This window comes from Apium graveolens, chromosome 3 (genome assembly GCF_009905375.1).
Source record: "Apium graveolens cultivar Ventura chromosome 3, ASM990537v1, whole genome shotgun sequence".
NCBI classification, from domain to species: Eukaryota; Viridiplantae; Streptophyta; class Magnoliopsida; order Apiales; family Apiaceae; genus Apium; species Apium graveolens.
This window is the reverse complement of record NC_133649.1, coordinates 138,502,642-138,519,661: the sequence shown is the minus strand read 5'-3', so window position 1 is coordinate 138,519,661 and position 17,020 is coordinate 138,502,642. Positions and strand designations below refer to the sequence as shown.

The 17,020-nt window shown below is 36.7% G+C and overlaps 1 non-coding gene across 1 annotated transcript; it reads left to right on the top strand.

Moving 5' to 3' along the window:
* Positions 1-8,441: 8,441 nt before the first annotated feature.
* Positions 8,442-8,548, top strand: LOC141716140 (small nucleolar RNA R71). Its single transcript, XR_012572860.1, has one exon. It is a non-coding gene; the product is annotated as a small nucleolar RNA R71 (small nucleolar RNA).
* The last annotated feature ends 8,472 nt before the right edge of the window (positions 8,549-17,020 follow it).

Below are 17,020 nucleotides of genomic sequence, written 5' to 3'. Positions count from 1 at the left end.
TGGGTTGCTCCCAGGCAAAAGGAGAGAAAATGAGTGAACCAATGCAGACCATTTCTTCAGGTTTGGCAAAAGTGAGTGAGAGGAGTCCCATCTTAGATGGTGAAGGTGGGGGTATGAGGGTGGGAGGCCAAGGGGAGCCCTTGATGCAACAAAATAGAGAATATGAGAGAAATGCAGGTACATGAGTGATAAGGGTGGACATCATTGCTAGTGAGTCAATGAATGTCAGTGGTGCAGAAAGGAAGAGACTATTTCAGCAAGAATATCAAGTTGTCATAAATTCTATCTCCCTAGATGCTGAGACATTTACTCATCCTGTTACAGCTTATCGAACTCTATATGTACAGGGCAATGAGGAGGCTGAAAAGATGCTCAATCTAGTGCACACAACTGCTTCTCTACAAAGAGCAAAGGATGCAATCACTGCCATGCCATCCAATACTGGCAGTGATTTTGAACTTGCTGAAGACTTTTTTGGGGATGCTGGTGGAGATGATGAGGAAGACAGCATGAGAATAGGGGGAGATGCAGACATTCCTTCCTGGATGTTAACCAAAGAATGTTCATACTCACATCTCTAATCCATATTATTCAAGCTCATTCATGACACCCAAACAGCCATTCAAGCATCCACAAATGCCAGCATAAAGAGATTACTTATAGCACATCTTGAAGCTCTACAATTGTACAAGATTCAAGCTTTCCAACACAGTCAAAGTGTGGATGAAATAAAGCAAGAAGTTTCTGAAGTAAAATAGGATTTCATAGCAAGGTTGGATTCTAGACTTCCTGGAACCACCATGACTGAGATAGCTCAGAAACTGAGGAAGGAAGCTGATCTAAATAGAAAGGTTGAGGCCATGGACTCTAGATTATCTGATGTGGAGAAGTCAATGGCCAAGATACTTGCTAATCAGGAAACTCAGTCTGCTCTGCTCCAAAAGTTGGTGGATGCTCAACTCCCTTCCACTCAACAACTTGATGCTAACAAAAAGGGGGAGAAAGGTTCATCAAGTGAGGGGGGGAAACAGCTCAATATTCAAGTCAGCAAAGTAATTGTGCCAACAATTGCTTTCACTAAGCCACCAGCCATGGAAAATATTGACATCATCAATCTGGCAACAGCAAAACTGGAATCAAATGACAAACTGCTAAAGATTGATGTAGCAGCAGCTGAGAAGGAACTAATAGAAAAATAGAGGAAAATAGATGCTGAAATTCAACAGAAATTTGGGCCAATTCAGAAACCAGACAAAATCTTTAATCATCACTCTCAAGTCAAGCAGATTTCTGTGAATGAAATGAGTTTGAATTATCTGGAAAAGGGTCAAACTTCTTGCATAAATTCTCCAAAGGCAAATCTGGTCTTGAAGCCTAAAAGAAACTACTTAAAGTTTTCTGACAAAAATCCTATGGATATTGTGTATGAGACACCTAGGCCAGATGAGAAGAAGTAGTTGGCTAGGTCAATTGCATTTTTCAAAGATCCAGCTGATTCAGCACTTAAAAGAAGGATTGCCAAGATCTACTGTGAGGAAATCTGTATGGTGGCTGGACACCCTCAGTTTGTAGAAGCTAAAAAGGAAGAGAAGGAAAGAATCAGGCAAGAAAAGAAGCAAGCTACCTTAGATGCTAAGAAGCTCAAACAAAAGAAGGAGCAAGCTGCTATCTTGGCCAAACTTCAAGCAGTGAAGACTACAACTGAGATTTCTGCACAATCATCTGTGATTGCTGAGCCTCAAGATCAGAAAATGCAACAGGAACCACAACAAAAAAGAAGATTCAGATACAAGCTCCCCTCCAAAAGAAAATTGGACTTTAGTCATGAGGAAATGGAAGACTACATTCCCAAAAAGTCTACAACTTCAACTCAGACATCCAAACCCTCAGTGGTATTTGAAGAATTCAAGGTGGTGGATCCAACTAGGAATATTCATGGTGAGCCCATAATTCCAAAGGATGAGCCAGTAGACTGGGATAGTTTGCCAATTCCTGAACTAAACTTTCCAATCTTCAATAAGCCAAAGAAAATAAAGAGTAAAGCAATCAAGAAAGTGAATCCTGTGACTCTTAGATCCAAGACCCTAACCAAATCTCAACCCACAGTCAACAAGGAAGATCTCGTATACATTTGTGACATCTAGGAGTTCTCTGAAATAAACCTCTACTTGGAAGAATTGGAAGAAATAAGAGGGATTGATGCTTATAGACATCTTACTGAAAGGCTAGTGTTCAAGTACAAGGGAGAGAAAGAGATCACATGGCCACTTCACAGGATTCTTCAAGAAAGCCAATATGTACTGATAAAGGTCTATTCATCTCTCAAGAAGAACTTTGGATTTAATGTGACTGTAAGGAGAATAGTCCTAAAGAAAATAGAGGAGCTAAGGAGTAATAGAGCCAAAGATGCACTTCCAAAAATTCTGTCTATTCCGTTCACAGGAAAGAGAGTGCATTTGAGGCCTTATTGGCTGATGAAATTCATGGATGATAAGGGAGTTAAAATATTCTTCAGACTGGATGACCAACTGAGTATCTCTAGCAATGAGACTCTTTTGGAAATGCAAGAAATATTGGATTTATCTGAAGCCGATGAAGTTGAATCCACAGACAACTCCAGAACCAAATAGAAGAGAACAACAGGAGGCTTGGGAAGCAATCCAGACAATCAAGGAAATAGATTTATCTGCTCAGACTAGAGGAGCATCTTGATAATGATTGTGAGCAACTCTTTGTACACTTTGCTTTGTTCAATTTTTAGTAAATTTTGTAGCACTTATCCGTTTTATCTACTACTTTTCAATATTTATCTTTAGGGTGTTTTGTTATCATCAAGTTTCTCTTAATTTATGGCTACAATTCCAGTAGACATAGATTGGGGAAGATTGTTAGGAATATGTTGTGAACTTGATGATAAGTTAAACAAATCACCTTAGTAGATTTAACTTACTGTATTTTGTAGCACTCGACGGATGATCTAATATAGTCCCGACGGATAAACTTTACAGTCCCGACGGATGACAGATTAACATCCATGGAGTGAGTAGCTTATGTAATAATAAGAACTGTAGCATATTTCTGTAAATAACATGTATTAGTCAAGTAGGTTGCTTAGGGTTCTGAAAGTCATGTTGACTACTAGATTGATATGCAGAATAGGTTGATTAATTGTAAATATGAGATGTCTTGTAATTATGTATAAGTGAAATGGAGTCAAGTGACAAATAGACACCCGACGGATAATCTACAAGAGTCCAGACGGATGATCAACAAAGCTTCCCGATGGATGACAAGCATAGACCCGACGGATGATCAAATTCAAATAGCTGTTGATAGTAACAACACAGTCACATGCGTCGGGTGTTTGCAAAAAGAATGTGGTAGCCTGTTAAGCAGGAATTTGAGAACAAAGAAGCATTACCATTTCCATGCAATTGTGAAGATATTCAAAGATGCTGGAATAGAGTAGTGAAGCAGCATGAAGTTAGACTAGATATGTGTTGTTTTTATTATCTTGTCTTATTGTCATGTAAACTTGGTGATATATAAACCAAGTGTGGCAAGTAGAACAATTAACTAAGCAGATACATTTTTAGAGAAACATATCAAGCTATATCCAGTAAGCTTTTCTCTGGAGTTTAGTTCTTCAAACTTGTAAGCAGCTGTAAGCTATTCAAGCTTCACAGAGTTCTCATTTGATATATATATATATATATATGGTAGATACTTTCAAATCCACCAGAAAGTTTTAAAAGCTTTTGTTTTTATTACTTAGTGTTTTGATTTCTATCATCTTTTTATTCCGCACAACTGCTAATCAAACACTGTTATATTTATCAAGTTAGAACTGTTTTAAAATCTAAAAAAGTAGCCAAAATTACATTCAACCCCCCTTCTGTAATTCTTGTTGTATTGTTAGGGAATAACAACTTGTCGCCGGCAACGGGCTGCAGATCGTCGGAATCGACGATTGGATCGTTGATTCGGGCGACTGATGTTTGTAGTCGTGTTGTTGAATTGATAGAAACAAAAACGTATCAAAATTACGCTGGTTTCAACTGGGTTCTGGGCATCGAAGGGGCCACCGGAGTTCTACCGGAATTTCGCCGGATTCGAGCCTCACCGGAATCTGGGGAAAAACTGGTATGCTTCTTGGTGTTCTTCCCCAACCCGGCTTCGACCCATGACCCGACCCAGACTAAACCCTAACCCTAGTCCCTTGATCTTATTTTCCCAAATTCAAAAACCTGGGAACTGTTGGTAGTATTTGCTTTTATGAATAATTCAAAATTTATTTTTTTTCTAAAAATCATTATTTTATTTTCAAAAATCATTTACATATTTTTTTAAATTCCTAAAATTATTTTCTTTTATTATTTTCAAAAATCCAATTTGATTTAATTATTTATGATTTATTTTAGTTAATTATTTATGTATTTAATTAATTGATTAATTCATTTCATCAATTAATTTTATTTATAAATATTTACATAAAAGTAAAATATTTATAATTAATTCAAATATTTTCTAAAAATTATTTTTAAGCTTTTAAAATTATATTTTTGCATTTAAAAATCAATTAATATTATTATTATTAATTGATTTAATCCTATTTATTCATATTTTATTCGTAATAAATGAACTGCTCGTCCGTTTAATACGAAACGAACGCGTCCATACTCAGAAAAATATTTCGCTTTCATTAAAAATACTTTCAAGACCTAATTTCTTTTGTATTGCAAGGTCATGTGATTTGTGAGTCATTCTGAGTCGGTACCTGATCAATAAATCATATTTTTGACCCGATTTCAGTTTTAAATGTACCTAGTCGAACTTTTTGAGGAGACGAGTCTTGTGTTATATATAAACTATGTGATATGTGAATTATGTGCTTACGTGCTATGTGAATTACGTGTGTACGTGGGTCAAGAGTCTTGTATTTTACTGTTTCCTTTGTGTGTGGGCTATCGTATGGGTAGACGATAGGGTTTTGACGCGCAGTTTGTCGAGTAATTATCTTTTAGACGATTAAAATGATATTTTCTAATCATAGATACGAGTCTTTCAAGACGATCAGGACCAGATGGAATGGATGAAGACTAGAGTTGATTAGTATGGAATATTGGGTTGCAGCACTGCATGAGCAGCAGGTCAAAGGATTAGTAAAATAAAGACGATGATGCCATGAGATGTCAGAATGAGGGATTGTGTTATTGTGAATGTGACTAACTGCTAAAAACCAAAGGCAAGTATCCCTATCATCACTTATTGTTCAAGTGATATTTATTTTAAATCTTCTTATGCAAGTATTGTATTCCCTATTCTCAGTTCGGAATAGATAAATTTTTTACATATCGCCGAATTAAATGATTCTGTTTATGCAAGCACTCTTCTGCTATTCTATGTTCAGAATAGCTAAGTGATTTTACTTATCAAATTACTGGATTCATAAATGTTTTGGATTTTGAGAAAGATGATTTGGTTGCGAATATTCCTACCCAAGTAAATGGGGGAATAAAATTATTTTGGGTGTCAAGTATTATGACCCCTTTTCAATCAAAAGGTTTTAAGATTGGATCAATGTGTAAGTGACCGGGGCGGACGGTCAAGCGGAGGGCTATTGCTAAGTGTCATATGAAATATTATGACACAATTTGTGCCACAGGTAGATATATAGCCTTTTTGTTTAAGTACTCATATTTTGTGGACATGTTTCTATGAATCATAACCTTGTGCTATCATACGGGCTGATCACCATGTGATAGTACGTCCGTCGGTGAATGATCCCAATATAAATTATTATATTATTTTTTATAATCATAGAATAAATGATTTATCAACTGTTTCTGTTTTGGATTAATGGTGAATTAGTATATATTAATTCAGTTTTTGGTTTATGCTGATACTTACTTTGTTGTTAAATATCAGAGGTGGTATTAGTATAGATGATTGATGTTGACTTCAGTATGGGATATTGTGAGCATCAAAGTTCATATTGATATCTAATTTGATATGACAACAAAATGAGTATTATTTTCAAGAGTTCGGTTTTGAATAAAGTTTATTATTCAGTCCATAATCATTGTTTCATGTTATTATTGTTTACGATACTTCCGTAAACACTGTTTTATGAGTTTTATTCTCGTCAAGGTTCAAAGTATTGCTGAAGCATTTCGCTCAAAAATATCAAAATGGTTTTGAATACAATTAAGGAACCAATTATGGGATTCCTCAACTAAAATTTTATGATTCAGCAATTATGATTTTTAAGGGTTCTGCTCTATTGCAGACGTCGGTTTTATATCAAAAAGACCCTATATATATGTTATAATGAACTTGCTGAGCATTTATTCCGCTCATACTTGCCTGTTTTCAAATTTAACCTCCAGTGAGGATTAGCTTGCGTTGTTTAGCCGCGAAATTCGAGGAAGCAAAGAAGAAGCTTTTGGAAGGTGATTGGTCCAGGGTTTGCGGGCTAGTGTAAGTTCTGTTATGAAAAGTTGTTTATATTATATTATATTATAATTGTGTTATTTTATAGTTGGGCCTAGTATACTTCTTTTTAAAGTTACACTAGCGGGTTAGTATTGAATTGGAATTTGTTGAAAAGAGTTTTAAAAGGAAGTGAGAAATTATTTATGGAATTTGAAATTCTTGTTTCTAGAGGTGTAACCTAAAAAGATCTTGGATTAGTTTGGGGTCATAATGATAAATATCTTCCGCTGGCATTTGCATTTCAATTTAACAGGTTAATTTGGATTGGGGTTTTATAGTGACGACCAAATCCTCTGACCCCGGATTTAGGGGCATTACACAAGTTCAGAATTAACCACAGAATCGACCATCTCCACCTTAAAACACTCATCATTTTCTGTAGGGAATTTCATTGCATTGAATACATTAAAAGTTACATCCCGATCCAGCACTCTCATGGTGAGCTCACCTTTCTGCACATCTATCAAGGTTCGGCCAGTAGCCAAGAAAGGTCTTTTCAAGATTATGGGAATCTTCTTATCCTCCTCAAAATAAAGAATTACAAAATCAGCAAGAAATATGAGTTTATCCACCTTGACCAAGACATCTTCCATAATACCTCGCAGATATGTAATAGAATGATTGGCCAACTGCAAAGTCATATAAGTAGGTTTAGGATCGGGTAAGTCCAACTTCTTGAAGATTAACAGAGGCATCAGATTGATGCTAGCTCCCAAGTCACATAAACATTTGTCAAATGACACTTTTCCAATGGTGCAAGGAATAGTGAAGCTCCCAGGATCTTTAAGCTTCGGAGGTAATTTCTGTTGCAGCACAGCACTGCATTCCTCCGTGAGAGCAACGGTCTCTAAGTCATGAAGCTTCACCTTTCTAGAGAGAATACCTTTCACGAACTTCACGTAACTAAGCATTTGTTCAAGAGCTTTAGTGAAAGGTATGTTGATGTGAAGTTTCTTGAACACCTCCAGAAACCTCGCAAACTACTTATCAAGCTTTTTCTTCAACATCCTCTTAGGAAAAGGAGGTGGAGGATATATCTATTTCTCCCATGTATTACCATCAGGAGGAGTGTGCTCAACAATAGTCTTCCTTGATTCCACTTATGCTTCCTTCTGCACTTCTTCTCCAGCCTTAACTTTAGATTCTGGAGTCTTAGCTTTTTCAGGATTTGCAACCTTACCAGACCTCAATTTAATTTCCTTAACATGCTCTTTAGCTTCTTTCTTGCCTGACACTTCAGTATCGCTTGGAAGCATGCCAGGTTGACAATTCAGTAATGCATTAGCAATCTGCCCAATCTGATTCTCCAAGGTCTTGATAGAAATAGCTTGGCCCTTGCACATGAGCCTCAACTCCTCCAATTCAGATTTTTCATTAGCTTGCGATAACTGCAGAAGTTGAAGTAGTTGCCTAGGGGCATATTACGGTTGTTAAAAACCAGGAGGGTTATATTGCTTTGCTGTGTATGGTTGATAAGGTTGTTGCACCGCATTCTGATTGTTACTCCGGCTGAAGTTAGGATGATTGCGGTTATTGGGATGATAAGTGGTTGGAGCTTGCTACTGTGATCTCTGAAAGTTGCTCACCAATTGAGCTGATTCGCTAGAAATAGCACACTGCTCAGTTTCATGTGCCCCACACAAAGTTCACAAACACTAGTAATTTAATTAACTCCATAATTATCCAAAGATTCCACTTTCATCGTCAAAGCTTAAAGTTGAGCAGCTATAGCAGTAGCTGTATCCACTTCCAGAATTCCTACTACCTTGCCTTGTAACATTCTTTGCGTAGGATTCTGGTATTCATTAGCTTCCATGAGCTCAATCAACTCATATGTTTCATTATAGCTTTTGGGCGATAAGGCTCCACCAGATGCTGCATCGAGCATAGGTCTAGACTATGTGCCCAAACCATTATAGAAATAGTTTATTATCATCTAATCAGGCATGCCATGGTGTGGGAACTTCCTTACCATCTCCTTATATCGATCTCAAGCCTCACACAGAGATTCTCCAGTTTGCTGTGCAAATTGAGTAAGAGCATTTCTGATTACAGCAGTCTTTGCCATAGGAAAAAATTTAGTGAAAAACTTTTGAGCAAGATCCTCCCATTTAGTGATAGACCCTGGTGGTAGAGAATGCAACTAACACTTTGCTTTATCCCTCAGAGAGAATGGGAAGAGTCGCAGCTTGATAGCATCTTTAGTCACCCCATTGAACTTGAAAGTGTCGCAGATCTCGATGAAAACCCTGATGTGCATGTTGGGGTCTTCTGTAGGAGAACCCCCAAACTGAACCGAGTTCTGTATCATCTGAATCGTGCTCGACTTGATCTCAAAATTGTTAGGCGAGATGGCTGGTCTGATGATGTTCGACTGAATATCACTGATCTTAGGCTGAGAATAGTCCATCAAAGCCTTAGGAATTTCTGCTTGATCTCCCATCACTACTAAAGCTGGTTCCTCGACTTTCTCTTCTTCTTCTACTTTCTCTTCGTCCTCAAAAACTTCCCTTTGAACCATTACAGCTTCTTCCTCGGCTTGATCCAGAGTTCTTTTACGAGCCCACGAACGCGTATGCATACACGCTCGCTAGAGTACCTGACACACGACAAGGAAAAGAGTAGGTAAGTAACAATGTCCGAGTCAATGAACTTTAACAATCAATGATGAAAAATACATAAACTAAAAGTTAACACCGAGTCCCCGACAACGGCACCAAAAACTTGTTAGTCGCTAAACACGCTCTAATAATTCACGCAAGTATACGCAATCGCAAGTAATATAGAATTATTTCTAGTTCGTTTCCACAGAGACTGGTTTAGGTTAACCTTGTGATTTATGCACTTATGCAACAATGATATGGATATTATTCAATGCTAAGATGAGTTAGTAACAATTTGGGTTTAGATTATACTACGATTAACTATTGAGAATTATACTAGAGAACATTAACTAATAGAGTAAAGAGAGTTGAATAATATATGACACAAACATGGGATTCTAACTTCATTAAGTACTTCATTCAATAGCCTTTTCATTCTTAACCTTAGCATGGAATGGTGATGACACTAATCAGATTACACGAAACTGATAAACACCAACTTTCATTGTACGAATACCATACTACCAGACATCCACAAAAGTGATAGAAGCTGAATAGACACCAATTATATTGAGACCCTATATGTCTACAGAATTTGACAACATAACAGTTTAATGCAAAAGTTATTTATCGTGATTACATAGGACAAGTAAGATGGTTAAAATTACCTACGAATCATGCATAACAATAACACATGAACCTATGCTAGCATTGCAAGTTCTAAATCCTTAAATTCACTTTCGCTTCATTAAGAATTAACACGCTATCTTATAAGTTCGTGACGCTCATAAGACGAATAAGCACAACCAATACTAGGTTATCATACAATCACCACACACTAAGGCATCGAAATAAATCAGCTAAAGAAATCCATAAATAAATCCGCTAGAACCCCATGATAACGATTAGCCCATAATCGGACTCATCATTAATGTGGGTTCCGATGAAAGCATGGTACAATAAACGTAGTCTTTATACTGAATAAATAATAAACCAAGTATGAAACAAGAGTATAGGTTCAAGAATAAGAAAACTAGCATCCAAAGTTACAACTTAGAACAAAGAATCACAAGTATAAAACTAGATCTTCTTCGCCTTCGTCAGATTGTGCTATACGGTCTTCTTACACCTTCTCCTTGAGCTCTGGTACGTCTTCTTCTGAAAAACAACCTGTATTTATGTATATATAGCATCCCATGCATAGTAGAAGTTCATCCAATCAAAAGCCCACAAGAATCAGGATTCTGAATTCACGACCTGGCGCGGGCGCGCGCTTGACCAGCGCGGGCGCGCTGTGTTTCTGCTCCTCGGGCGCGGCGGCGCTATGACAGCGCGGGTGCGCCGGTCTTCTGGAAAAAACTTAATTTTCTTCTTTTCTTGCTGCAATGAGTTGGTCTTCACGAGCCTTTATTCCTTGGACACCATCCTAACACCATATTAGCATCAAATCACTGCTAATTCACCTAAATTCCGGATTAATGCCTGAAATGAAAAAACACTAGAAAACATATTAAACCACCAATAACTTGAGTACAAAAACACCAATTCAAAGCTTAATGGAGCGTTATAAAGTGTCATAAATGACACTCAACACATAACATTCACAGGCATTATGGGCATGTTAGGAAATGAGGGAGGTGCAGACATAGGTGCAGGCATAACATATTTGTAATTAACAGACAGATGATTAACACTACCACACTTAACACATATTTTTCTAGGTGCATATTTATCATGTGTGTAGTTGTTATGTTTGTTAATTCCTACTTTTCCATTCATGTTATTTTTCCTTTTAGATTATGCCTTAACCTCAATTTTCTCCAATCTATCATTTAGTTGCTTCATTGATAGATGCCCTACATTGACTCTTTTATTATCATTGATTTGACTTGTTTCTCATGTAATAAAGTTCTTGGAAACTAATCCATATTTTTCATTTAACTTAGCTAGCTTGACTTTGCTAACTGGCTTTCTTTCACTCGACGGATGTGGTTCTTTGTCTTTTGATGTATTAACCTTTTTATCTTTCGACAAATAATCTTCATTATCCATTGAATCCACATCCGTTGAAAGTCCTTCTTTCAAACTAGGATCCAGTTTCTCTTTACTCTTTTTCCAGGCTTCCTCACATAAAGACTCTATACCTTGAACCTTGGTAATTTGACTATGGACATCTCTAGATGATTTCCAAGCCTTAATTACCTCATGTTCTCGTTCAAGTTGCTTTCTTAAAATCTCCTCTTTCTTTAAAGACTCAGTCAGTTCTTCCTTAATAATTTTACACTCTATTTTCAGTTTTTCAAACTCAACAAATTGAGTTGCTAACACAGTGTTTCTTTCACTTAAAACTAACTATTCTCTTTAATTTTTGTGTTTTCTTTATTGATAGATTTTAGTGTAACACGTAAATGGTATAATTCTGTAGACATGTCATTTATGGCATCATTACGCTCACCTTTATAAAGGTGTGCTAGATTAGTAGTGATTACCTGATTGCTTGAAGAACTGACTTCTGCTTCATCTGATTTGGCCATTAGAGCTAGATTGACATAGCTTGTTTCCTCATCTTCATCTACCCCATCAGCTGCCCAGTCATTATCTTGAGGCAAGAAAGCCTTTTCCTTTTGTTTGAGCAATTCAAAGTATTTCCTTTTGTAATCCACAGGCTCAAACTTCTGTCTCTCATAATCAGGCTTTCTGCTTTTACATTCAAAATGACCACTCAAGCCACATTTGAAATATTTGAATTCGAATTCATCCACCATGTTTCAATTTGGCTTGGCTACTATAAAATTCTTTTTGAACCTGAGCTTGGAAAACCTTCTTGACAGGAAAGCCATATGTTCATCTATGTCTTCCATTTCATCCTGACTGAGATGGTCTTCATGCTCAGCCACTAGCCCTTTACCTCTGCCTTCACAAACCTTGGAGTTTGGTGCAGATTCCACAGCTTCAACCTTCATCTCTTTCACTCTCTCCTGTTCAGCCACCAGAGCTATATATCCTCCCTTATTTCTTCCCTTTTTTATTTGCTCATCTTGTTCCATCTTAAGCTCATAAGTCTTTAGAATGCCATACAGTCTCTCCAAAGTAAATTCCTTGTAATCTTGAGAATTTCTGAGAGAGACAGTCATAGGCTTCCATTCTTTTGGTAGAAATCTAATGAATTTCAAGTTTGAATCTTTTGTTTGATAGACTCTTCCATGCAACTTTAGTGCATTTAGTAGTTTTTGAAATCTACTAAAGATGTTACTCAAAGATTCACTATCTTCATAATGAAAGTGCTCATACTTCTGGATTAGAAGTTGCACCTTATTTTCCCTCACTTGTTCAGTTCCATCACATATGATTTGAATTGTATTTGCAATTGATGACATTGTCAAATATATCTCTATCAAGACCATTGAACAGAATGTTCATAGCCTTTTTATCTTTATGTATTTGCTCAATGTCTTCATCTGTCCATTCTGCTTGTGGCATTGGAATAGTTTGCTCATTGCCTACAACTCCTTCAATATCTGTAGCAGCTTTTTGAGGAACATGAGGGCCTTTCTCAATGCAATCAACATAACTTTCATCTTGAGAGAGCAGATGCAGGTGCATTTTCACCTTCCAATGGTGATAGTTGTCTTTATCCAAGAACGGGATCTTTACTCCAACATCCTTCCTGCTCATCTTGTTAGTTGCTTTGAACTTTAAACTCTTAGTATGTCAAGATCTTGCTCTGATACCAATTGTTATTCCTAGAAAATCTAACTAGAATTACATAAGGTGGGTTAAATGTAATTCTTGGTTTCTTTTTAATTTTAAGAACTTCTCACAAATATAAATATATCAGTGTTTGAATATGCAAAAATGCAGAATGAAAATATGGATGTATTCAAACACAAAGTAATTAAACACAAGGATTAAAACTTTTTGGTGGATTGAACTTACCCACCAGAGATATATATTGATGAGCACTTTGTGATGCAAAATGCACACAACTGCTTACAAGTATGAAATACTTAATAACAGAGAAATTTTTAAGAGATACAACTTTTTCTATTTCTCAGTTCTTGCTTAATGTTCAACTTGATACTCTTGGTTTATATATCACCAAGTTACATGATAAAGAGACAAACTAATAAGATAAAAATATCTTAGTCTATTCTTATGCTACTCCATTTCTCCATCCAACATCTTTGAATATCTTCAAGTTAGTATGGAAGTGGAAATGCTTCTTTGTTCTCTAAAACCTGTTATTAAGATGCCACATTCCATTTAAATACAATCAACCCATGTGAATGTCAAGTCACTATCAACTGCTTTTTGAATTTGATCATCCGTTTAAACTCTGTTGGATCATCCGTTGAGATTTGCTGGATCATCCGTTGAGAGTCTGGTTGATCATCCGTTGAGACTCTAGTTGATCATCTATTGAAACCTTGTGGAACAGCCCAAATAAGAAATCCAAGAACACCTAATCCATTGAGAGTATCTTCATAGCAGTTAACTCTATTTCACTTATGCAAGATTACAAGGCATCTAATATTTATAATTAGCCAACCTATCTTACATATCAATCTAGTGGTCAACATGACTTAGAATATACAAAAACTTATTTAAAACATAAGCTACTCTCTCAATGGATGGCTAATAAAATTATCCGTTGAGAGCTACAATAATCACTTGATTAAATCTACTAAGGTGTTTTGGGTAAATTATCATCAAGCCTACAACATATTCCTAACAGCTATTTTTGGCAATTTTCATTGGGTACTTTATTATACTTTTAATTTTTTTATTTATTAATTTCTGAGAAAGTATAAAAGCCCCTTTCAATTTTTCATTTTACTTTTATCTTTTTCATTATCATCAAAGCAATTTTTACTCTCTTCATCTCCAAAAACCCTCTTACTCTTTCAATCACAAAAATGGCACATGTAGTCAAGATTATGTCTCAGTCTGGATTTGTCTATGAGAAGAATAACTTCATGGCACTGGTGGACGAGAACATTGCTGCTTCTGAGGACTATCACAAGATGATGGACTTCATTCGCAACTGTAAACTATGCTATGCTTGAGTCTACGGTAATCTACTATAAAGTTGTGGAGCAAATCTGTACTACGGTTGTGTACAACTCCAATGATAAAACCATTGCATTTTCTCTTAAAGGTAATGATTACTGTACTAATTGTGATGAAATAGAAGCTTGCTTCCATTTTCCTGAAAATAACACTAATGTTCCACACACAGACACAGATGTGAGCACCATACTTATGTCTATGGGCTATTCTCTCAAACCTGCAAAACTAGGTGAGATTAGGAGAATATGCCTTAGAAAATAATGGAGCTTTCTCTGTGATTCTTTTATAAAAGCCTTTTCTGGTAAAATTAGCAACTTTTATGCAGTTACTTACTCAATGATTAACATGCTCTATATGCTTTTGAATGACAAGTACTTTAATTTTAGTAACTCCGTCATGATAGAATTACGGTATAATTTAAGAGATATCAAGAAAAGGTCGAAGAACATATACTATGCTAGGTTTCTTATGATGCTAGCAAACCATGTTTCTAAGGACCTCTTGATTGAGAACCCAACAAATAAGCTTGATTTTTTGGTCTAAGAAAAGAGGGTACTTTCTTATTTGAACGGGAACAATCTTCATAGTGAAGTGCCTCTCAACTATTTGCCGATCATAGAGGCACCTCAGGTAAGTGAGGTAACTATTTTTGTCATAACTCTTTCCCAACCTCCAGTTTCTGTGCATTCAACTATAGCTTTCCAAACAGAAGAAACAACACTCTAGTTTTTCTCAACAGAAGCTAGTTTTAAAAACTACCACAACACACGAGGGGAGTGTGAAGAGTGGTAAGCAAGGTGAGGGACAAGGTGAACAAAAAATAAGCCTTAAGGGTAAGGTGAGACAGGTTAGTGAATCCAAGCCTAGCCACAACACAGTCTCCCAACAGGCTATGATGATTAATAAGGAAAGTAACACAGTGCTAGTTGCATCCTCCCAAAAGGATGTAACTATTGAAACTGGCTCATCTCCAAGAGCACATAACAAAAGGGGTAGGGACATCACAAACCAAACTCAAACCTATATCAAAAAAAAGAAATTGATACATTTGGGGGAGTCACAGGATGAAGACACAGTTCCAACTACAGTCAAAGACTCAGTTAATGCAACATCTCAAATTCAGGTTGATATGTCCCAATAAATGTGGATTCACGGACAAATTCTCTCACAATCAATACACCTCACACACACAATTCTCCCACAAACTCACTGGATGTGGATATGATAAAGACATCAATTCCTGATTCTCCATATTTGAAACTTATGGAGGAGCCAAAATCTAAAGTAAATGAGCATCATCTACTTGATGATTTATTGTCTCACTTGCCATTTCTTTCTGACACTACTGATAAATCTGTGCATAATCTCAAATCAATCACCACAAATTCAACAGTAGTTTCAACTCCTAACTCTGTCATTTCTACCGTCTCGACGGATATTCCTCATCCGTCGACAAGTGATTGTCTCTCTACGGATAAGATTAACAGCAATTATCTGTCGACATTCACAACTACTATTTCGATGGATGTCTCTCATCCATTGGAAGTCTCTACACAGCTTGAAGTTTCTAAACTTGTGACTAGTGTAGATGACTTAGTAGTTGTTCAATCACTCTTAGGATTGAGGGAAGGAAGTGACTAGAGTGAGAGTCTGAGTTGCTCTCAGGAAAAAGGAGAGGAAAAGAGTGAAATTCATCATGCTATTTCTTCCAGCATGAAAAAAGTGAGAGAGAGGAGTCTCACCTTAGATGGTGAAGGTAAGGGTGTGAGGGTGGGTAGCCAAGGGAATCCCTTGAGCTAGTCAAGTAGGATCTCAATAAGAGACTGGATTCCAAACTCCCTGAGTCAATCATGACAGACATACACCAGAAGCTCAGGAAGAAATCTGACTTGAATAGAAAGGTTAAGGATTTGGGTACAAGAGTGTCAAAAGTAGAGAACTCAGTTGCTCAAATCCTTTCCAATCAACAAACTCAAACTCTTCTACTACAACAACTGGTGGTAGCTCAAACTTTAACTCCTACTCTACTTGATGCTAACAAAAAAGGGGAGAGGAATCTAAGTGTACAAGTCAGTAAGGTAATTATTCCAGCCATTACCTTCTCAAATTCGCCAGTGCTAGATAGTATTGATCTAATCAACATAGCAGCAGCTAAACTCAAGCTGAAAGAGCAAATAAAGAAAATTGATGAAAGAATTGAAAAGGAATTTGGTCCAATTTCCAATCAAGACAAATATGTGAAGCACTCCACTCAGTTGAGACCAAGTCCAATAGATGAAATGAAGTTGGGAAACATGGAAAGAGGTCAAACCTCATCTAAAAGACATCAACAGGCCATTGTGATTTTGAAGCCTAAGAAACACTCATCAAAACACTCAAAAAAATCCAATGGATCTAGTCTATTCAAATCCTAAACCTGATGAAAAGAAGCTGCTTAGTCACTCTATTGCAAATCACAAATATCCAAGAGACTCAGTTTTGATGAAAAGGATAGAAAAGATCTACAAGCATGGAAAATTGATTTGTGTGATGGCCGGACATCCTCAATTTGGAGAAGCCAAAAGAGAAGAGAGATTGGGGATCAAATCTCAGAAAAATTAGGCTGACTTAGAAGCAAATAAACAAGCTGAAAAGCCTTCTACCAAGTCAGAAACTGAGAAGCCTGCTACCATAATTGAAACTGAGAAGCATAAGGAACCAAAGAAGAAATCTGTGAAAAGGGTAAAGGACAGAACCAAAAGGAAGCTGATTTTTGAAGAAGAAAAGGAAGACCAAAGCCAACTCAGTCTACTACCACAAATCAACCAACTATGCCCATAAAGGAACAAGTTGAAATCAAGGTCCATCCTGGT